At 45.1% G+C, this 24,386-nt stretch overlaps 1 protein-coding gene across 6 annotated transcripts in view; it reads left to right on the top strand.

Moving 5' to 3' along the window:
- The first annotated feature begins 15,410 nt into the window (after positions 1 to 15,410).
- ADCYAP1R1 (ADCYAP receptor type I) overlaps positions 15,411 to 24,386 on the top strand; it is a 271,371-nt gene continuing 262,395 nt past the window's right edge. The window contains exon 1 of one of the 6 annotated variants that reach the window (XM_073629495.1): positions 15,411 to 15,929. The gene's annotated coding sequence lies outside the window, so the exon portion shown is untranslated. The remainder of the gene's footprint in view (positions 15,930 to 24,386) is intronic. The other 5 variants (XM_073629492.1, XM_073629493.1, XM_073629494.1 and 2 more) reach the window with 5 other exon arrangements.

Here is a 24,386-nt window from a genome sequence, read left to right as displayed (position 1 = left end):
TGTTCTTAGACTTTTATAAAAATCTTCTTTCCACGTCTCAATCATCTCCCAAATAGTCTAACGACATTACATTACCCACTCTATCTAGGGAACAAATTGAACGACATTACATTACCCACTCTATCTAGGGAACAAATTGAATCTCTTAATGCCCCTTGTACAGAATTAGAAATTAACAAAATCATTGGAACATTAAAGATATCCACAGCCCCAGGCCCGGACGGCTATTCCGCATCTTACTATAAAAAATTTGCCTCTACCATTACCCCACACCTTACTAAATTGTATAATAATATCTTACAAGGCGGCTATTTCCCATCTGAAATGCTTTTAGCTAACATGTCCCTTCTTCCCAAATCAAATAAAGACCACGCCACCCCTCAAAACTACCGCCCAATTTCAGTTATTGACAACGACCTAAAAATTTTTGGCCGTATGTTGGCAGATAGATTGTTGTCATCTCCCCATTAGTAGATCCTGATCAAACAGGCTTCATTCCCAACAGACAAATAAGGTTTGAGGAGCGAAAAGTTGGGACTTTAAATGAGACATGCGTCTCCATCCCTATGCATGCAGAAATAGGAAGAGGTGGGACTTTAGATGAGGTGAGCAAAAAAAGGCCAAGGGATAAACAGACAAATAACAGACAACATACGATTGACCACAAATATCATTCAAGATTCCAACATGCGTTCTAAACCCACATTACTACTTAGTCTTGATATACACAAAGCTTTTGACAGCGTTTCCTGGTCATATCTTGACAATCTACTCCCCAAATATGGCATCAACAGTGAATTCCTACATGGCTTTAAGGCTCTCTATCACAACCCCGACACACGTATCAAACTCCCAGGCATAAATTCTGACTTTTTCCCTCTGACCAAAGGTACCAGACAGGGTTGCCCCCTCTCCCCTCTACTTTTCGCCCTCGCGATTGAGCCCCTTGCCTGCGCTAACAGAAGCAACACAGACATTAAAGGATATTTTAAGGGTTCCAAAGAATATAAGCTAAGCCTCTATGCAGATGACGTGCTTCTGTTTATAACTGACCCTCTTATCTCCCTACCCAATCTAACTAAAACCCTGGACATTTTGCATGACCTGACAGGACTGGGTGTAAATCTATCTAAGTGCTCTGCCTTACCAATCAATATCCCTCCAGCCTTAATATCTTTACTTAAAGACAAATTCCCACTCAACTGGAACGTGGATTCTTTCAGATATCTAGGTATTCAGATCACACCTTCATATGAAACATTATACCAAGCAAATTACACTCCCTTATTTAATAGTATTAAAAATCTACTTAAACTTTGGTCATCTTACCAGATTTCATTCTCGGGCAGAATAGTGGCAGTTAAAATGATGATATTACCCAAACTTTTGTTTTTTTTTCAGAGCCCTTCCTCTTATTTTACCTAAAAAAACATTAGATTCTTTACAGAGAGAGATAAATAAATTAATTTGGCTAAACAAGAAACCCAGATTTAGCTACTCCCTTATGTTTAGACCCCGAATAAAAGGAGGCCTCAGCATTCCTAACCTTTGGCTTTATTATCTATCAGCCAGATTCACCCAATTAGCCCAATGGTATGCCCCCTCACCCCAAATCCCCTGGCTCTGGTTCGAGGAGGAATCTATCCTACCATACAACCTACAAGGGCTTCTCTGGTCCAAAACCATCCCTCCACAAAAAATTAGACCCTTAAACCCTATCGTCACTCACATCCTTCAACTATGGAACAGACAGGTCTCTAAATTTAATTTATCTTCTGACACTCCCCCCCCCCCCCCCGGCTTCCTTTCTAGGAGACCCTCATTTCCCCCCCCAGATAGAGCTCAAGATCAAAACATTATAACGAATTGGAAATCACATAACCTAACACACTTAAAATCGCTTTCCCACAACAATTCATTTATCACTTTCTCCAATCTACAAACAATATATGATTTCCCACCTTCAGAATTAGAGATGTATATAAATATTAGACAATTCTATCAGAAATATTACTCACTTACACTCCACCCCCCCCCCCCCCCCCATACAAAATTTGAACAAATTTGTATCTCCTTCCCCCGTGACAGGGGTTTAATCTCTAGAATATATAAAAACTTAAATGAGACAAACATGCCTGAGAAATCACATCCCATGCTACAATGGGAATCAGATTTAAATAACTCACTTACTCTTGATCAATGGGATACTATTTTTACAAATCTTCATAAATGTACTAAAACAACCTCAATCAGAGAATCCGCCATTAAACTACTATATAGATGGTATCTTACCCCTGCTAAACTTAACTCATTTTACCCCTCACTATCCCCACTCTGCTTCAGGGGTTGCCCCTCTCAGGGAACACTTCTACATATCTTTTGGGACTGTCCCCACATAAAAAACACCTGGAATAAGGCCAGCATAATCATAGAAAAAAATATCCAGTAGAAAGATTTCTCTTACACCCCAAATCTGCCTTCTATTCTCCCCTATACAGGATATTCCAGTGACAACCACAAGACTAATTCATACATTCCTCAGCTCTATTCATTGGGCCATAGCTTTTAATTGGCGCTCCACCTCGGTACCTTGGCCACAAATTCTTAACCGCATGACGAATATCAAACTTTCTGTAAGAATTTATCACACGTTATATGATTCAATGCCTCTTCATCAAAAAAAAATGGTCTCTCTGGGACACCACTTCTCTGATTTAAATAGGGAAAAGGGGTAAAGAGAAAAGGGGAAAGGATCAAGTAAGAAAGAAGGTATTTTTCTGTTTCGTCTTTCCCATCTTCTCTTCTTAACATATACCTAATTGTCATCATTTCTTCCCTCCACTACATTACTCTTGACTGGCCTGATTATAGTACTATGCACCTTTTTTATCACCTGACTAACCATAACCCTCTTTTTATTTCCTGTACAACATTCACTGTTAAAAATATTTGTATACATATCTGTACTATCATTGTAATTGTTTTATATCTTGACCTTTTACATAATAAAAATCGTTTGTAAACAAAAAAGAATGAAAAATGCTGGGGTCAGAATGATAGTCTTTTCTATCTGTTAACATTCAATTTGCAACAGTCATGAACTCTAAATTGTGTGTGATTGATGACCAAAAACCTAAAACTACGTCCCATTTTCATACACAGGAAAGTCTGACCAGTAGCCCAGTAGCCTGACCGAATCTCAGGTTTCTCCCCTCCGCCTTACAACAAAAAGGCCTAGGAAGGGGAGGATTGTGGAGGAGTCAGCGGCTGCTTTGATTCGGCAGGCTCACAAACACCCTAATGTGCAGGAGGCCTTTGCGTGTATGACGGCCAGCAAAATGCAATTAATGGAGGAGGGCCAATGCCTCATCTGTGAGGAGGTCATATTTCAGGCCCTAAATAAGGGGGTGAGGGGCCAACTTGCCAATAAAAGTCACATATGTGAGTTGGACCATACTCCTCCTTCACCTCTTGGAACACCTCCAACACCACAGCCACAGCCTGGAAGGAAGCATGCAAGGAAGTCTTGAGAGCGATGGCCTGGGTTCGGTCTGGTCTGGCAAAAGACGCAGGCTGTGTAAGACCACAGCCTCGGGACATATATGTCATCTGCTGCTGCTCCCGATCTCTCTGAGTCCTGGACCGGATTGTGCTCCCTATTAAATGGACTCCTCAGGCTACCAATTTTGCCTGTCTAATAACTGATGTCTGTAAGATAAAAATATGTGTAGCGCTAAAAAAACTTAAGAGTTCAATATAAGGACAATGAAGTCCAACTAATGGTGAAAAAACATCTGAGAGAAAAAATAAAATCCTCAATGTTTATATGACTCATAAAGATTAATGGTCCATATAAATGCAGTGACTTCATGTGAAGAACAAATCAAATGTGTGACATCCGAAGTGAAGACAGAAGAGGCACACCACCACCGAAAATGAGAAGGCTTACCAGATCTCGTGGACCCAAGACGACATACGCCCAATTGGGTCAAATCAGGCTTGGGTGGTGGGTGATGATAGATGTTCCAGAGAGATGGTGAAGATGGACATCTAAGAGTAAACCATGGACTGGTGTGTCCCTCAGGATGATATTCAGGAGTAGGTGGTAATGATGTAAAGCAAGAAGGAAAAAGGCCACAGCGTAATTCCATAAAACAAGTATCAAATTTATTTAAAATAAGAAATACACTCACATGTAAGTCTTTAAAATCAGCGCTGTGAAAATATGGCAGCAGTGGGGTCCTAACCGACGCGTTTCGTCCTCTTAGACATCGTCTGGGGGGTCCCCCCATTGCAGCCAGCAAGGTATATATAGAGGTATAGGTATATGTAGAGAGAGTAGTCATGTTGATGAGAGACAACTCCACATGGCTATGTGTTTTAGTTAAAAAAGGACAGCTTGTTTGTGAGTAGGCAGGTACATTTCAAAAATACAATGTCAAGTTAACAAGGGACACCAACGTCATTGGCACATGCGCACTTAAGTCAACTGAAGTAATGGCACGTACGTGCCGTTGCTTTAGTTGTACTGTGCCGTTCCCGGCGGCTCCCATGCGCATGCGCGGGAATGACGTCATCGTGGCTCCGGCCAATCACAGTGCCGGAGCCGCGATACCCGGAAGTAACCTCCGGGAGAGATGTCATTGTACAGAGGGGAAGACGAGGACAGCTGCGGGCGCTTCATTCTCGGGTAAGTAATTCATAATGAGCTAGTATGCTATGCATACTAGCTCATTATGCCTTTGTCTTGCAGGGTTTTTTTTTTTGGTTACCCGGGTTTACAACCACTTTAAAAAATACAAGATAATAATGGTGTTGTGGTAACTTGACACACAAAACGACAAAAAATATTATGGAGATCACTATAAAAAAATAAACATTATTCTGAAGATCTGGCGAAAAAAAAAAAGATTATTCAGGAGATCACGAGAAACAATAAGAAATCAGTTTGTCAGAACACTGTGTAAATATCAGTAGCAAAGCAACTTCATTATTCTAGCATTATAAACAAGAAGAGAATGTGCTGCATTGAAACATTTAAAAATTTGCAGCGTGACGAATGTGCTACCTCCATTACGAACGTTACTTTTACAAGACTGAATCAATTACGTATCGTAATTGATTCAGAGCATGCGTGGAATTTTGTGCCTCGGACTTGTGTACGCACGCTCGGAATTTCCGACAACAAAGTTTTTTGTCGGAAAATTTGAGAACCTGCTCTCAAACATTTGTTGTCGGAAATTCCAACAGCAAATGTCCGATGGAGCATACACACAGTCGGACTTTCCGACAACAAGCTCACATCGAACATTTCCCGTCGGAAATTCCAACCGTGTGTACGTGGCATAAGATTATTCTGTATTTGGCTCCATCCATCTTCCCATCACCTCTGACCAGCTTCCCTGTCCCTGCTGAAGAAAAGCATCCCTGCAACATGATGCTGTCACCACCACGTTTCACGGTGGGGCTGGTGTGTTCAGGGTGATGTGCAGTGTTCGTTTTCCTGCACACATAGCATTTTGCTTTTAGGCCAAAAAGTTACATTTTGGTCTCATCTGACCAGAGCATCTTCTACCACATGTTTGATGTGTGCCCCACATGGCTTCTCACAAACAGCAAATGGGATCTTATGGCTTTCTTTCAACAATGGCTTTCTTCTTGCCACTTTTCCATAAAGGCCAGATTTGTGGAATGCACGACTAATGCCGCGTACACACGATAGGATTTTCCAATAACAAATGTTCGATGGGAGCTTGTTGTCGTAAATTCCAACCGTGTGTAAACTCCATCTGATATTTTTTGTCAGAATTTCCGACAAACAAAATTTGAGATCTGGATCTCAAATTTTCCGACAACAAAATCCGTTGTTGGAAATTCCGATTGTGTGTACACAATTCTGATGCACAAAATTGCACGCATGCTCGGAATTAAGCAGAAGAGCCGCACTGGCTATTGAACTTCATTTTTCTCGGCTCGTCGTACTGTACGTGTTGTACGTCACAGCGTTCTTGACGTTCGGAATATCTGACAACATTTGTGTGACCGTGTGTATGCAAGACAAGTTTGATCCAACATGTGTCGGAAAAAAATCCACGGTTTTGTTGTTGGAAAATCCTATCGTGTGTACAGGGCATAATAGTAATCCTGTGGACAGATTCTCCCACCTGAGCTGTGAATCTCTGCAGCTCCTCCAGGGTTACCATGGACCTCTTGGCTGCTTCTCTGATGAATGTTCTCCTTGTGCGGCCGGTCAGTTTAGGTGGACGGCCATGTCTTGGTAGGTTTGCAGTTGTGCCATACTCTTTCCATTTTCAGATGATGGATTGAGCAGTGCTCCGTGAGATGTTCAAAGCTTGGGATATTTTTTTATAACCTAACCCTGCTTTAAACTTCTCCACAACTTTATCCCTGACCTGTCCGGTGTGTTCCTTGGCCTTCATGATGCTGCTAGTTCACTAAGGTTCTCTAACAAACCTCTGAGGGCTTCACAGAACAACTGTATTTATACTGAGATTAAATTACCCACAGATAGACTTTGTTTACTATGTAGGTGACTTCTACTTCACAATTATGTGCCACTTTGTGTTGGTCTATCTCATAAAATTCCAATAAAATACATTTATGTTTTTGGTTGTAACATGACAAAATGTGCAAAATTTCAAGGGGTATGAATACTTTTAAATGGCACTGTATAGGATCTGCAACTGGTTTGATACCAGATACCACAGCATACCTTCAGAGGTCTAGTGGAGTCCATGCCTCGATGGGTCAGTGCTGTTTTGGTGGTAAAAAGGGACCTACTCAATATAAGGGGAATCATCATAATGTTATGGCTGATCAGTGTATGTCCCAACTTACAGATGATCCCCATTCCTTCCAAATTCAGAACGCTTGCCTCTCCCTCCTCACGCTCAGTCATTGTTGTGAAAGGAACAGAAGACATGGGAACACTTATTAATGAAAGGGAAAGGCAAGCTTTGCAATATTATTAAAAGGCGCTGAATATTGAATGTCACCTTTGGGTAGGATGATGTTAATAACACGAGAAGCGAAGTCTATTACGATGGAGGAATTAGATCTGCAGGACTTCAGCGCAGGAAATAAATTTAGAGGGGCTCGAAATTAAATTATTATTATTATATTCATATTTAGTTTTGTGGCAAGAGAAGATTCGAACTAATGGGTTACATGGTGTGAAAAGAGCGCCTGGGATTAGCGGGATGAGACGAGATGTTAATGGTCGGGTAGAGCAGCTACTGGTCGTAGTTTGGATATCATGAAAGGCTCTTGCAGCTATTTCTGGGTAGGACCAACTTCCAAGAGCCCTAGAGTGCTGGAGCTGTTGGATTTGGGGCTGTTGCAATTAGTGAAGGCTGCTTTTTCTTTATTTTATTGAGGGAAAATAAAAGTAAGTGCACAAGTAGAACATAAGCTGGAAAATAGGGTACATGGGCCCAAGGGACTGACAATAACACTTAGGATCAGTATCCACAACAATAACGAGATGTTCTTACAGGTTATATGGCAAACGTATAAGAAAACGGAGATGAACATGTTGATCCGTTGAACAATTAGTATAGGGAGAGTAAAAAATCATTTTTTTAGGGCTAGAGAATACTTAAGCTATATGAAGATATGGGTTGCCTTAACATTGGTTGAGCTGCTTATAGGACTGGTTGTTTGAAGCCTGGCGGGTTATTTGTTTTTGAGCCTATGGGGTGATATAGTGGATACGCTTCCAGTGTTACCGTTGTCAAATGGCCTTTATTAACAGTGGCTGAAGTTGGGGATGTTTTCAAGGCTGAAAGTCCTGATGTCGGCCTTGGTTAGAACAGTTGGTTGTATTTCAGTGGTTGTAAATGATGAGGGGTTGGAGGGGGCACTAATAAGGGGGGGGGGTAAGGGAGTGCAAAGAGATGTAATTTGGTGGAGGTTTCGTAGAATTGGGGGGGCAGGGGCAGGGTTGTGGGGAGAGAGACAAAGTAAGATATGCCGATCCAGGGGGGGCGTGAGCCTCCTACCTAACCCTGAACTCCGGGCCTTCTGTCCTCTGTCCACCCAGATGGATGGTGTTGAGTGAAATGTCATGGGGGATGTTACCTGGGGGAAGCGGAAGATGTCTCTAATTGGTATGAGGGCTTATGATTTGTGTGTAATCCGAAGTGGTCTTGAAGTGGGGCCAGCAGGCCCATAGGGAATTATATTTGGAGATATTGTCATGGGAGATGACTATGAGCTCCTCCATTTCAGCAATTCTATTAATTCTCAGGAACCTGTCTAATTTTTTTAACTTTTCAGTCTTTGTTTATATAATAAAAAATCAGTGGCGATCAAATACCACCAAAAGAAAGCTCTATTTGTGTACAAAAAAATATATAAATTTTGTTTGGGCACAGTATTGCATGACCGCACAATTGGCAGTTAAACTAGTGCAGTTCTGAATAGCAAAAAATGGCCTGGTCATGAAGGGGGTAAAATCTTCCGGAGCTGAAGAGGTTATTTTGCATTCATAGAGCCACTGATTTATTTGCATTTGTACATGTTCCCTATGGCAGTGCCTAGCTACCCATGCTCCCTTTTTTTTAACAAATACTTGCAAACTGGCCTTGAAAAAGGACAGAAAAAAAGTATCAGGATTCGGCTATTATAGACTTCAATGGAGTCTAGTGCTATGTTCAGGTTTTCTAGATTCGCTCAACCTCCTGCAAACCGAAACAGCAGCTGTTTTACCTGCCAAAGGTTTGTATTTCTGTCCACCCAGTTCTGAAATTTGCACAGCCATGCCACACAGCACAGTCCTGTCTGGTAGGGAAGGAGATCTGATATCTTCCTGCCCAAGGTGCAGAAACACTTACAGATATTGTCCTTCCCCCAGCCCAGCAGTCCCAAACCTCCCCGGGACCGGCATCAGCGACTAAAACCCTTCAATGGACCGGGGGGGGGGGGAATGGGAGGGTTGTCATTAGGTTGAGTCGTGGGGAGCAGGGCTGGTGTATGTGCTGCCTGTCACCTTGAGGGGAAGGGTGGCTGGGGTGGTGTGTGTATGCACTGCCTGTCACCTCCTGGGGTGGCTGGGGGTTTAGGGGGCTGGGGTGGTGTATGTGCGCTGCTTGTCACCTCCTTAGGGGGGTGGGGGTGGGGGTGGTGTGTGTGTGTGTGCTGCCTGTCACCTCCTGGGGGGGGCTTGAGGTTTAGGGGGCTGGGGTGGTGTGTGTGTGTGTGTGCGCTGCCTGTCACCCCCTGGGGGGGCTGGGGGTTTAGGGGGCCGGGGTGGTGTGTGCGCTGCCTGTCACCTCCTGGGGGGGCTGGGGTGGTGTGTGTGCTGCCTGTCACCTCCTGGGGGGCTGGGGATTTAGGGGGCTGGGGTGGTGTGTGTGTGTGTGCGCTGCCTGTCACCCCCTGGGGGGGAGGGCTGGGGGTTTATGGGGCCGGGGTGGTGTGTGCGCTGCCTGTCACCTCCTGGGGGGGCTGGAGGTTTAGGGGGCTGGGGTGGTGTGTGTGTGTGTGCTGCCTGTCACCTCCGGGGGGGGGCTGGAGGTTTAGGGGGCTGGGGTGGTGTGTGTGTGTGTGCGCTGCCTGTCACCCCATGGGGGGCTGGGGGTTTAGGGGGCTGGGGTGGTGTGTGTGTGCGCTGCCTGTCACCCCCTGGGGGGGCTGGGGTTAAGAGGGCTAGGGAGGTGTGTGTGTGTGCGCTGCCTGTTACCCCCTGAGGGAGGGCTGGGGGTTTAGGGGGCTGGGGTGGTATGTGTGCTGCCTGTCACCCCCTGGGGGGGGCTGGGGTGGTGTGTATGTGCTGCCTGTCACCTCCTGGGGGGCTGGGGTGGTGTGTGTGCTGCCTGTCACCCCCTGGGGGCGGCTAGGGTGGTGTGTGTGTGCACTGCCTGTCACCGTCTGGGGGGCTGGGGGTTTAAGGGGCTGGAGTGGTGTGTGTGTGCGCTGCCTGTCACCCCCTGGGGGGGGGGGCTGGGGGTTTAGGGGGCTGGGGTGGTGTGTGTGCTGCCTTTCACCTCCTGGGGGGGCTGGGGGTTTAGGAGGCTGGGATGGTGTGTGTGTGTGCTGCCTGTCGCCCCCCCAGGGGAGAGGCTGGGGGTTTAGAGGACTGGGGTGCTGTGTGTGTGTGCGCTACCTGTCACCCCCTGGGGGAGGGGGCTGGGGTTTAGGGTGCTGGTGTGGTGTGTGTGTGCTGCCTGTCGCCCCCTGGGGGGGGCTGGAGGGTTGGGGGGCTGGGGTGGTGTGTGTGTGCACTGCCTGTTACCTCCTGGGGGAGGAGGGCTGGGGGTTTAGGGGGCTGGGGTGGTGTGTGTGTGCTGCCTGTCGCCCCCAGGGGAGGGGCTGGGGGTTTAGGGGACTGGGGTGGTGTGTGTGTGTGAGCTACCTGTCAGCCCCTGGGGGAGGGGGCTGGGGGGTTAAGGGTGCTGGTGTGGTGTGTGTGTGTGCTGCCTGTCGCCCCCTGGGGGGATGGGGGTTTGGGGGGCTGGGGTGGTGTATGTGTGCTGCCTGTCACCCCCTGGGGTAGGGGGCTGGGGTTGTGTGTGTGTGCGCTGCCTGTCACCCCCTGGGGTAGGGGGCTGGGGTTGTGTGTGTGTGCGCTGCCTGTCACCTCCTGGGGGGGCTGGGGGTTTAGAGGGCTGGGGTGGTGTGTGTGTGTGTGCGCTGCCTGTCACCCCCTGGCGGGGGCTGGGGTGGTGTGTGTGTGCGCTGCCTGTCACCTCCTGGGGGGATCTGGGGGTTTAGGGGGCTGGGGTGGTGTGTTTGTGCGCTGCCTGTTACTCCCTGAGGGGGGGGCTGGGGGTTTAGGGGGCTGGGGTCGTGTGTGTATGTGCTTCCTGTCACCCCCTGGTGGGGGGCTGGGGTGCTGTGTGTGTGCGCTGCCTGTCACCTCCTGGGGGGGGCTGGGGGTTTAGGGGGCTGGAGTGGTGTGTTTGTGCGCTGCCTGTTACTCCCTGAGGGCGGGGGGCTGGGGGTTTAGGGGGCTGGGGTGGTGTGTGTGTGCTGCCTGTCACCCCCTGGAGGGGGGAGCTGGGGGTTTAGGGGGCTGGAGTGGTGTGTGTGTGTGTGCTGCCTGTCACCTCCGGGGGGGCTGGAAGTTTAGGGGGCTGGGGTGGTGTGTGCGCTGCCTGTCACCCCATGGGGGGGCTGGGGGTTTAGGGGGCTGGGGTGGTGTGTGTGTGTGCTGCCTGTCACCCCCTGGGGGGCTGGGGTTAAGGGGGCTAGGGTGGTGTGTGTGTGCGCTGCCTGTTACCTCCTGAGGGGGGCTGGGGGTTTAGGGGGCTGGGATGGTGTGTGTGCTGCCTGTCACCCCCTGGGGGGGGGGCTGGGGTGGTGTGTATGTGCTGCCTGTCACCTCCTGGGGGGGCTGGGGGTTTAGGGGGCTGGGGTGGTGTGTGTGCTGCCTGTCACCCCCTGGGGGCGGCTGGGGTGGTGTGTGTGTGCACTGCCTGTCACCTCCTGGGAGGGGCTGGGGGTTTAGGGGGCTGGAGTGGTGTGTGTGTGCGCCGCCTGTCACCCCCTGGAGGGGAGGGCTGGGGGTTTAGGGGGCTGGGGTGGTGTGTGAGTGCTGCCTTTCACCTCCTGGGGGGGCTGGGGGTTTAGGGGGCTGGGGTGGTGTGTGCCCTGCCTGTTACCTCCTGGGGGGCACTTGGGGTTTGGGGTGGTGTGTGTGCGCTGCCTTTGACCCCCGGGGGGGGCTGGGATGGTGTATGTTTGTGCTGCCTGTCACCTCCTGGGGGGGTGTTTAGGGGGCTGGGGTGGTGTGTGCGCTGCCTGTCACCTGGGGGGGTGTTGGTGCCGCCTGTCACCTCCTAGTGGTGTGCAGCTTGTCATCTCTCTTGTGTTTGGGCCATCCTTGTCACCTGGGGGGTGTTGCTGCAGCCTTTTACCCCCTGGGGAGGGGGGGGGGGCTGTGGGTTTAAGGGGCTGGGGTGGTGCGTGTGTTTGAGCTGCCTGTCACCTCTGGGGGGGCTGGGGGTTTAGGGGCTGGGGTGGTGTGTGTGTGCCCTGCCTGTGACCTCCTGGGGGGGCTTGGGGTTTAGGGGGTTGGGGTGGTGTGTGCGCTGCCTGTTACCCCCTGAGGGGGGGGGCTGGGGGTTTAGGGGGCTGGGGTGGTGTGTGTGTGCTGCCTGTTACCCCCTGAGGGGGGGGGGGTTTAGGGGCTGGGGTGGTGTGTGTGCTGCCTGTCACCTCCTAGTGGTGTGCAGCTTGTCACCTCTCTTGTGTGTGCACCACCCTTGTCACCTGGGGGGGTGTTGCTGCAGCCTGTCACCTTCGGGGGGTGGGGGCATGTGCAGCCTGTCACCTCTGGGTCACCATGGCTTCTTCTCCCCCTTTATTTCTATAGGTAAGGTGACCACAGAGAGGAAAGGTAGTGGTGCTGGGAGAAAGGTGCCCTCTGGTGGTGGGAGGGTGGCATGTGGCATAGTCCCCAACAAGTACTGGTCCACGGCTCGGGGGTTGGGGACCCCTGCCCTAGCCTATAGCTGGACAGTAAAAGGAGAAGCAGCAGACTGATGAGCTCATTACTACCTAAGGCTACGTTCATACTAGTGTGACTCCAACGTCTCGCAATTTTGAGTGCGACTTTCACGTGACTTTCCACTCTCTGGCATTCAAGTCGCAAGAAATATACATCAAAGTAGTGCAGGAACCTTTTTCGAAATCGCTGCCACTTTAAGTAGCATAAATTAGAAAGGGTGCAATTGAAATCAATAGGCTGTGACCTGTCATGTAACTTTATCTATTTGTTACATGTAAATATTTATTTGTTACATTTCAAATTATTTATTTTTTGCATGCAAATTATTTATTTTTTACATCTGAAAGTATACCTTTCTTCACATTTCTATACGTCTGTCGCAGGTCTATTGATATTATTGACCGGGTAAAGATGGAAGCCCTATCAGCGGCGACAGCGCACCGCTGGAGGGCTTAGTTTTACAGTAAGTTTCACATAATGTGCTAGTATGTGATGCATACTAGCACATTACAACATTGCCTTGCAGGAGGATTTTTTTTTTTTTTAAACGAGTTTAGTACCGTTTTAAAGCCAAGTTCCACTTAAAAGTGGAACCTCCGCTTATCAGCCCCCCGGTGCCACATTTGTCACCTTTCTGGGGGGAGGGGGGAATGGCTAACTTTGGAAGTTCAGCCCCACTCCCCTTTCCTCCGCCGCCCTGTGAGTTAGAACGTGCAGCACGCTTGGCGCATGCGTAGTAGGGAACCGGCTGTAAAGCCGAAAGGCCTCCCTTATGGTTTACCTTATCAGTAATGGCGGCGGCAGCACCCGGTGAGTCGATCCGAAGATAGGCTGAAGTGACGATATCGCGGGGCTCCCTGGACAGGTACTGTGAGTGTCCATGTACTGAAAGTCAGCAGCTACAGTATTTGTATTAACTTTGATTTTTTTTTTCCCCGGGCGGAACTCTGTTACATCTAAAAATATCTACTTATTACATGTAAATATTTATTTGTTACATTTAAAAATATCCACTTATTACATGTGAATATTTATTTATTACATTTAAAAGTATCCACAGTAAAACCTTGGATTGTGAGCATAATTCGTTCCAGAAACATGCTTGTAATAAAAAGCACTTGTATATCAAAGCGAATTTCCCCATAAGAATTAACGGAAACTCAGATGATTCATTCCACAACCATTTATTCATAAGTCCTTCAGTTTATAGTCTATATAAAAAGATTATAGCAATGTGATCGGTTGTGTAACCATAAAATGTCCATCTACAAATGGAAGCCTCCACAAGGGGATTAGAAGGAAAATCCAGCAGGAGCTACAGGGTATAGAAGAGAGGAGAGGCGCCTCTAAGTGTAGCAAGGTTGATTAATAGAGGCACATCTACACCACTGTGGGTAGCACTGTGGTGTAGTGGGTAGCACTTTCACCTAGCAGCAATAGGGTCGCTGGTTCAAATCCCGACCACGACACCATCTGCCTGGAGTTTGCATGTTCTCCCTGTGCCTGCGTGGGTTTCCTCCGGGTACTCCGGTTTCCTCCCACACTCCAAAAGACATGCTGGTAGGTTAATTAGATCCTATTGAAAGAATTGGCCAAATATGTGTTTGTAAGCGTGTCAGGACCCTATGGGATAAAGGACTGTGCTATACCGCACATGGAGACCGGCGGCAAAGCGCCCTGAGGCAATTCAGTTCACATAGGTAGCGCTATACAAGTCACTCATTCATTCATTCACATCTAAATATGCAAGCACCTGGTGTAAAGCTGTCCACATAGACCATCGCCGGCTCTCATCGCTGTCAATCTGCAATCATGACCGGGAAGACTACCGTGCTGTAGAGCGATCTGAAAGTGAGGCTTGAATCGCTTGTGGAGCTGATGCCGGCATACTTAGATGTGCCTCTTTTAATCATCAACCATGTGAGTTGCTAAATGTTGTACCTTCATTAAATGTAACCATATTGCTACACTTAGAAGCGCCTCTCTTCTTTTTTATACTCTGTCTTGATGTGACGCTACTTGTATATCAAGACATCGCTTGTATATCAAGTCAAAATTTATGAAAACATTTTGCTTGTCTTGCAAAACGTTCTCAAACCAAGGTTTTACTATATTTGTTACATTAAAAAGTATCTATTTAATACATGTAAATATTTATTTGTTGCATCTAAAAATATCTACTTGTTACATGTAAATATTTATTACATTTAAAATATCTATTTGTTACATGTAAATATTTATTTGTTACATGTAAATATTTATTTGTTACATTTAAAAGTATCTATTTGTTGCATGCAAATATTTATTTGTTACATCTAAAAATATCTACTTGTTATATTTAAATATTTATTACATTTAAAAGTATCTATTTGTTACATGTAAATTTTTATTTGTTACATTTAAAAGTATCTATTTGTTGCATGTAAATATTTGTTCCATCTGAAAAATATAAACTTGTTACATGTAAATAATTATTTGTTACATCTGAAAGTATCTATTGGTTGCATGCAAATTATTTTATTTTTTACATCTAAAAGTATACCTTCATTTACATTCCATACATTTGTTACGTTCCATACATTTCTATACATTTGTCGCAGGTCTATTGATATTATTGAGCTTTTTTTCTGCTAAGGTCAGAGCGAATGTCTCCGTCTCCAGAACCCTGCAATAATATCACGTGACGCAGCCTGGAGTAAGACAACAGTAGGCGAACGTCAATAAAAAATCGGCGACCAGCGCAAGCTCTCACTATTACCATCACACTGCAGTGCTACGACGCTCCAACACTGCCAGCCCTGCAACCATGTCCCCTCTCTCCAGACCTGAATGACTCAGTTTGATTTAAGAGCGTGATTTTAATACCGCCCAGCCCCTCTCACACCCCAATTGGTTAAGCGAACGCCATTAATATTTAGCAGGCTGCCTGCGCACAGGCGATTGGCTATACCGCATTATTTTTTTTTCCTCTCCCTCTCCTCTGTAATGCGGTCTCCTCCTCTCAGCACAGACCTGCTTGCTTAGCTCTGCTTTGTCTAGTGATACAGAGCAGGCTTCAGCAATTCCCTGAAAGCAAAGGCACCGTTTAAGCAAAAAAAAAAAAAAAAAAAAGAAAAAAAAAGAAAAAAAAAAGCTGCTCTGGATTTTGCATCAGTATTATTAATTTTTTTTTTTTTTTCCCTTGGAATTCCACCCTTCGCCCTTCTGATTCAAAGTTACAGATGCTTGGGACTGAATTCATTCATGGGAAGATGCTGTGCATTTAAAAAAAAAAAAAGAAGGAGATTCTGAAGCAAGATTGTGTATTCTGATCACATCCTCTGAGTAAAAGAGAAGAATTACGGATGCTGGTCTCTTCATTAGACGGACGCCAATGCTGCCGCTAACTTGAGATATTTTTTTTTTTTATAAGGCTGTGATGCTAGTCGCCTATCCTGTTGCAGTGTGAAAGATTGCGGTGAGTACTGAACCTGCTATATTGTATTGAGTGCTGTTTGGCATGGAAAGTGATGCAGTGGTCTGTTCGGCATGCATGAAAAAAAAATAATAATAATAAAAAATAAAAATATTCAGGCAAGGCGCTGCTTAATTAAAATCAACAATGATTTGCAAAGAGCATGGTTGCACCGTCGCGACTGCTAACGGGTTGCAATGTGTCGCCGCCGCGCATTGCTCGCCATCTCATTAATTTAAAAAAAAAAAAAAAAGTGCAAGGTTGCTATGAAAGCCGAGCCGCTGTTTTATTATGTTCTGTAGCCCAAGTAACATCTTTTCATAAGCAACTGAAAGGTTTCAAAGTCAGCCGCTCTGTAGAAATACATAGCGCTGCAGTTATACGCAAACGCAAATGCGTGCAAAGGTGCTGGATGTTTATTTCTTGAGTTGCTAAGTGCAAAGGATTTTCTTTTTTGCTTTTTTTTTTTTTTTTTTTTTATGCTTTTCTTTTTTGCAGATTCCACTGCACTGGTTTGCTACAGTGCTGTGATTGTTGATGGGAATCACGTACAGACTAATGCAATATGGCCGGTGGGGTACGACGGGATCGCAGAAATGTATTTTTGAAATGTATTTTTTTGAGCGTTGCATTATTTTTGGTTGGTAGGATTGCCTTTGATCTATCGATTGTTTTTTTTTTTTTACACCTTTTCCATCGCAGCTTGTGATGTATATGGCTCGTTTGTAGTAGATTAGGTCATCTCAGAGGGAAAGGGGGGGGGGGGGGGGTACCTCCTCTTATTCCAGAATAACATATATTCTTTTGTTTTTCGTTAATGTGTAAAAAAGTTAATTGTGTTCCAGTTTTGTAAATGTTGGTGAATAAACAAAAAAAAAATTATATATATTAATTTAGTTATGGATTATTCATGCTGCAAAGTTTTGCTTCCTTCTTGTGTATCAATACATTCAGCATGCGTGCAGTTGAGTGAATGGTTCCCCATTCTTACGGTGTATCTAAACTCAAAAATAGAAAAGTAACATTATTATAACATTAAACATTATTATTATTAATAATGTCAAATAATTTATTAAAATAAATTATTAAATAATAAGTATTATTATTAATATTATTATTTAATAAATTAAATATTGCAGCTTACCAGTCCTTAGATGTGGTGACTTCAATCGTTTTTTTTTTTTTTTTCCCTAGATTTTTTTCCTTATTTTTCCACTTGCAACACAACAACACACTTCCTGTCCTAGGGGGACAACACTTACTCATTGTGCTGTATCAGTTATAGAGCAGCGTTGTCACCCTGGGCTGCTTTCCTGATTTGGATGACAAACATCTCCCTCTTTCTCCTCAGTCATTACCCAGAGGGGTCTATGTATTGTAGTTTACAGAAGATAGCTGGGAAAGCTGATAACATTGTTTGAAATAGTTCAAAGTGCACAGGAAGTTAGAAGGACACTGCATTTCTGTCAGGATCCGCTGGTATCTTCTGTATTTCAGAACATGTTCTTAGCCATGAATGCAGCCACCGCATCTAAGGATGGTGAGCTGCAATATAATACATGTTTGTTTTTGGGTTTAGAAATACTTTAAAAAAAGATTATAAAGATTGTCAGTTTTGTGGAAGTGTTTAAAACAGGCAAAGTGGTTATTATGAGTCAAAGCCTATACTACTCAGTCATTGCTGCAGTGCTTTGAGTGGACACATTGGCAGCAAAAATACCAGGAGAGAAGACACCCTAACCCCAAATTCTAAACTTATCCTAACTCCCCCATCCTAATCCAAATCCAAACCCAACCCTAACCCCCCTCTGCCCTAATCCAAATCCTAACCTAATCCTAACCCCCCCTACCCTAATCCAAATCCAAACCCAACCCTAACCCCCCTCTGCCCTAATCCAAATCCTAACCTAATCCTAACCCCCCTAACCTTATCCAAATCCAAACCCAACCCTATCCCTCCTCTGCCCTACTCCAAATCCTAACCTAATCCTAACCCCCCCTACCCTAATCCAAATCCAAATCCAACCCCCCTCTGCCCTAATCCAAATCCTAACCTAACCCTAATCTCCCCTGTGTCCTAACCCACATCATAACCTAACCATAACCCCCCCCCACCCTAACCCAATGCATAATCTAACCCTACCCCCCCTCTACCTTAACCCAAATCCTAATCTAACCCTAATCTCCCCTCTGCACTAACCCAAATCATAACCTAACCATAACCCCCCCCTTCTACCCCAACCCAAATCATAATCTAACCCCAACCCCCCTCTCTCCTCTACCCTAACCTAACCCTAACCCCACCTCTACCATAACTCAAATACTAACCTAACCCAACCCCCCCCTTTACTCTAACCAAAATCCTAACCTAACCCTTCTCTCTACTGTAACCCAAATCATAACCTAACCTTAATCCCGCCCTCTACCATAACCCAAATCATAACCTAACCCCCCTCTACCCCAACCCAAATCCTTACCTAACCTTTAACTCCCCTCTCTACCGTAACCCAAATCCCAACCTAACCCTACCCCTCAACCCCATCCTTACCCAAATCCTAACCCCCCTCCCCACCCTAACCCAAATCCTAACCTAACCCTAATCTCCCCTCTGCCCTAACCCAAATCATATTCTAACCCTAATCCACCCTCTACCCTAACCCAAATCCTTACCTAACCCCCCTCTCTGCTGTATCCCAAATCATAACCTAACCCTAATTCCGCCCTCTGCCCTAACCCAAATCATAATCTAACCCCCTCTACCCTAACCCAAATCCTTACCTAACCTTAACTCCCTCTCTACCGTAACCCAAAACCCAACCTAACCCTACCCCTCAACCCCATCCCAACCCAAATCCTAACACTCATAATCTCCCCTCTGCCCTAACTCAAATCATAATCTAACCCTAACCACCCCCTCTACCCTAACCCAAATCCTTACCTAACCCTACCCCCCCTCTACCCTAACCCACATCCTTACCTAACCTTAATCCCCCTCTCTACCGTAATCCAAATTCCAACCTAATCCTACCCCTCACCCCCATTCTAACCCAAATCCTAACCCCCCCCTCCCCACCCTAACCCAAATCCTAACCTAACCCTAATCTCCCCTCTTCACCCTAACCCAAACTCTACAAACTCTAACCCAACCCTAACCCCTAAATCTAACCCTACCCCCAACCTTAACCCAAACCTTACTGTAACTCTTAACTCTAACCCTAAATCCCTTTCTCATTCTCTCCACCCTAACCCAAACTCTACCATAACTCCAAACTCTACCCCCCCGTCTTTCTCTACCTTAACCCAAACCTTACCGTAACTCTTAACTCTAACCCGAAACCCCTTTTTCATTCTCTCCACCCTAACCCAAACTCTACCATAACTCCAAACTCTACCCCCCCCATCTTTCTCTACCTTAACCCAAACCTTACCGTAACTCCTAACTCTAACCCAAAACCCCTTTTTCATTCTCTCCACCCTAACCCAAACTCTACCATAACTCCAAACTCTACCCCCCGTCTATCCCTACCTTAACCCAAACCCTACCCTAACCCCTAAATCTAAGCTCTTACCCTAACCCTTTCTGTCTCTCTTTCTCTGTATTTCTCTACCCTATCAGAAACCCTACTTAACCCCTAAATCTAACCCTACCTCCCAAACTTAACTCGACCTTACCCTAACACCGTAACCCCCTCTCTCTCTCTCTCTCTCCACCCAAACCCTACCATAACCCCAAACCTTGACCACCTAACCCTCCCTCTCTACCCTAATCCCTAAATCTAGCCTTACCCCCTAACCCTAAACCAACTCTTACCCTAACCCCTAACTCTAACCCTTACAACCCTTAACCCCCTAACCCCATCCCTCTCTCACACACCCTTTAACACGTTTTAGTGCCAAAATTGCATTTGAATTCACAATGGGGAAATGGCAAAAGCGTCCCAACTCTTGTTATATATTTGTTGTACCAAATATATTGATCGATTATCACAATTGGAATTTTTGCTATTAGCTTTTGTGGATTGTCTATATGTAACTGTATACTCCCTGTTATATTCCTTCTAAATTGGAGCATCATTAGTAATAATTATATATTGCCCGAGGAACATACGAGAATTCATTGGCTTTATTCATGCAAATATGCGGTGCTGATAGCAGGGAATCATTCAGTGCGCAGTTCATTGTAAATTCAAAAACAATATTTCTTTTGATTGATAATTGACAAATGGATAGATATGTATTTGTTAGCAGGGATTGGTCAGCCATTGAGTGGTCATCCTATTCATATCACGTAGCCAGGATAGTCTGGTATTCGGATACAGTGCGGCCAAACCGATTACCACTCAACACCCTAATAAGAGTCAGACTCACCTGATACAACTTACTCAGATGTTCCAACCGTGAAAATCCACAAGCAATTGAAGCAATTCAAAAAAATAAAATAAAAAATATGATGATGAAAGCTGGGGTGCATAGTAATTTGGCGTTCGTGTTGGCACTTACAGATAGAGCTGAATGCATTCATCTTCACTGCTTGAAGTGTTAGAAAATGGCAGCTTGATCTGAGAATTTTTGTTCAGGTATGATGAATTCCCTTTCTTATTTTTTTTTTTTAAGATATTTTATTGATTTAAAAAAAAAACACAGATATCACAAATTAAAAAGATAGAATCCAGTATCTATACTATAATTTCCTCCAGTATCAATATGTTAATCATGGGATAATATCTAAAATTATATTATTTAAAAAAAAGAGAGGGGAAAAAAAAGGAAGAAGAAGGAAAAAAAAAAGGGGGGGGGGGTTAATAGCATAAATTGCTAATGAATTATCCCGATCTTTTACTGGTCCATCTCTCTATGATGAATTCCCTTTAAGTGCAATGTGGAAATGACACGACATCCGTCAACTGAAAATATCGTGACAGGTCTTGGCGGTTCGATTCTCAGGACAATAATGTACCCATCCCCCTACGTTTTAATGAGGCATTGTCCCACCTGTGGCCAGATGAAAGATATACCCAAGGAGTTGGCAGGGTTGTGAAAAGATCAAATATTCATAAGTTAACCGGAGATGTGTAAACCTAGGAAGGATTTCAAATGGCAGTGGCTGACATTGATTTTCGCATCCCATAGTGATTTTTGACCCATGTCCCAGGTTGGCATTCAGGATCTCCACCTAGCGCAGCCATTCTCAACTAGGGTTCCTCCAGAGGTTTCTAGGGGTTTCCTTGAAATTTGGCTGATTGGACTCCCCCCACCCATGTGATAGTGACTGCCTGCATGGTTCTGGGATCAACTCCACTTAGCAGAACTTACTGAATGACAATGTTGATCTTTTTAGTTGTCTGTAAGGGTGGCATTTTGGCGGATGTTGACCACCAGTGTAAGGGACATTCATGCCAATAACCATCAATATATGGGGCATTTATTTAACTGACCACCAATGTAAGGAGCTTTCTTCCCACTGACCACCAATGTAAAGGGCATTCTTCCCACTGACCATCATTGTAAGGGACATGCTTCTCACTGACCACCAATGTAAGGAACATTCTTCTCACTGACAACCAATGTAAGGTACAATCTTCCCACTGGCCACCAATGTAAAGGGTATTCTTCACACTGACCACCAATGTAAGGAACATTCTTCCCACTGACCAACAATGTAAGGAACATTCTTCTGCTGACCTCTAATGTAAGGAACATTCTTCTACTGACCTCCAATGAAAGGAGCATTCTTCTACTGACCTCCAATGTAAGGAGCATTCTTCCCATTGACCACCAATATGAGCAGCATTCTTCCAAATGACCATTAATGTAAGGGACATTCTTCCCACTGGTCACCAATGTAAGGAGCATTCTTTCACTGACCATTAATGTAAGGAGCATTTTTCCCACTGACCTCCAATGTAAGAAACATTCTTCCAACTGCCCCCCAATATAAGGCGCATTCTTCTCACTGACCACCAATGTAAGGGACATTTTTTTCCACTGATCACTACTGTGAGGAGCATTCTTCTACTGACCACCAATATAAGGAGCATTCTACTACTGACCACCAATGTAAGGGGCATCTTCCCACTGACCTCCAATGTAAGAAGCATTTTCCCCACTAATAACCAATAAATTGGTTTTAGCAAAGGTTCCCCGAGACCTACATTTTTTTTAAGGGTTCCTTGAAAAAAAAGGTAAAAAGATTACAAAGGGTTGACTTAGGGCATAATTATACATGTTCAACTAGTTCAGTCGTGTATGTTTATTCAATTACCATTCTGTAGCACAATGATGCTGACTTCAGCTGCTATGGAATGTGTAGGCAGGAGGCACTGGATTCAAAAACAAGTTAGATGCACACAGTATGGCATAAAGTATATAATGTGGAGGACAGTGACCTTGGAAGGGCAGATGTCATACACAACTCTACCTCTAGGGGGCTGTTCGGTCTAAGAAGTACAGGAGAAAAGGAGCACCAAACTGACTGTAAACGAAAGTGTCATTATTTAAAATGGTTATAAACTATATCTAATATATATATATATATATATATATATATATATATATATATATATATATATTTATTTATTTATTATAACAAACATGTCATACTTGGCAATGGTATTGCAGAGAGTGGTTGTAAAGTGCTTGTGAGGTCAGAAAGTTTTTTTATCTTCATGCATTCTATGCATCAAGGTAAAAAACCTTCTGTGTGCAGCACCCGAAGAGCCCCCCCAATACTTACCTGAGCCCCCTCTGTATCCAGCGATGTCCATGAGTGCCTTGGCCATCTGGGACTCTCTCTCCTGATTGGCAGAGACACAGCAACGGTGCCATTGGCTCCAGCTGCTGTCAAAGTCAGGTAGCCAATCAGGCTGAACCGGGGGCTCCGTGTCTTCGCGTGACTCGGCTCAGGTGCCCCCATAGCAAGCTGCTTGCTGGGGGGGGGGGCACTCAACAGGAGGGAGGGGCCAGGAGCGCCGAAGAGGGACTTGAGAAGAGGAGGATCGGTGCTACTCTGTGCAAAACCATTGCACAGAGCAGGTAAGTATAACATGTTTATTATTTTAATTATTCAATTATTAATATTTATTTTTAGAGAACAAAAAACGAGACTTTACAATGACTAAAGTCAAGGTAAAAAATGTCCAGCCTTTAGGACCACTTTAATCATAAAAATTTAAAACGACAAGCCAAGGTTACCAAACTAGCATGCTTTTCAATATAGGGGAGTAATTCCAGACCTTTAAAGGGGTTGTAAAGGTATTTTTTTTTTCTTTAAAAATAACAAACATGTTATACTTACCTTCACTGTGCAGCTCGTTCTGCACAGAGTGGCCCCGAACCTGGTCTTCTGGGGTCCCTCGGTGGCTGTCTCAGCTCCTCCCCGCAAGAACTAACCACCTTAATGCGAGCTCCCTCGCATGGTGGTTAGTTATTGCGGGCGCGCTCCCGTGATACAGCCGGCGGCTATAGCCGCTCGCTGTATCACTCGGCCCTGCCCCCGGCGCGCCGCGTCATTGGATGTGATTGACAGCAGCGCGAGCCAATGGCTGCGCTGCTTTCAATCCATCCACTATAGCCAATCAGCGGCCAGGCTGATCGGCTGAATGGAGGTCGGGAACGAGCGGCCGAGTTTCGAGGTGTCAGGTAAGTAAAACGGGGGGGCTGGGGGCGGCGGTATTATCAAAAGTTTTTTCACCTTAATGCATAGAATGCATTAAGGTGAAAAAATGTATACCTTTACAACCCCTTTAAAGTGAACATGCTATGGCATAGCTGTGATCAGGCTATGGCATAGCTGTCCCTGATTTGGAGGGACTGTCCCTGATTTGGAGCAATGTCCCTCTGTCCCTCATTTGTCCCTCATTTTGGTCTGATCCATATAGATGTATAAAAAATGCACTTTTTATCTTTCAAAAAGTGTTTCCCAGTGCTAAACCTTTCATCCAAATTCTGAATTGCTGCATTTGTACATTTTAAAAGCCAATATAAAGAAATAATAGTGGTAAAAAAAAAGCCCTTGTGGATTTAATTAACTTTTTTTTTTTGGTTAATTCTCCTTTAAGGGTGTGTGGCAGGGGGCGTGTCCTAAGCCTACATATGTTTGTTAGTAGGTGTCCCTCATTCCAATCCCAAAATGTTGGGAGGTACAGTATGCTATGGAAATGCAGCAAGTATTACAGACTCTTGAAAAGGTTGTAAACCCTGGACAAAAAAAACGAGCTCATTATGAAATACTTACAAGTTGAGGGTGGACGCAGCCTGGTAAAAGCAAGCTATGAGATTCAGGCTTTGCTCTTGACGCTTGGCAGTATAGGGGTAACTGAAGTATGACTAAGAGGACTATTTTCATTGCAAACCTTATTTTAGACCCAGTGATATCATCACTGGTTCTCTGTACTTCTCTATGCAATACAAGGCAGATCCTAACTGTTAGGAGCGGCCTGTAGGGAGCTGTACATAGCTTTC

The sequence above is a fragment of the Aquarana catesbeiana genome, linkage group LG05 (genome assembly GCF_042186555.1).
Source record: "Aquarana catesbeiana isolate 2022-GZ linkage group LG05, ASM4218655v1, whole genome shotgun sequence".
Lineage (NCBI taxonomy): Eukaryota > Metazoa > Chordata > Amphibia > Anura > Ranidae > Aquarana > Aquarana catesbeiana.
The sequence above is the reverse complement of the archived record's forward strand: the minus strand, read 5'-3'. Positions and strand labels throughout refer to the sequence as shown.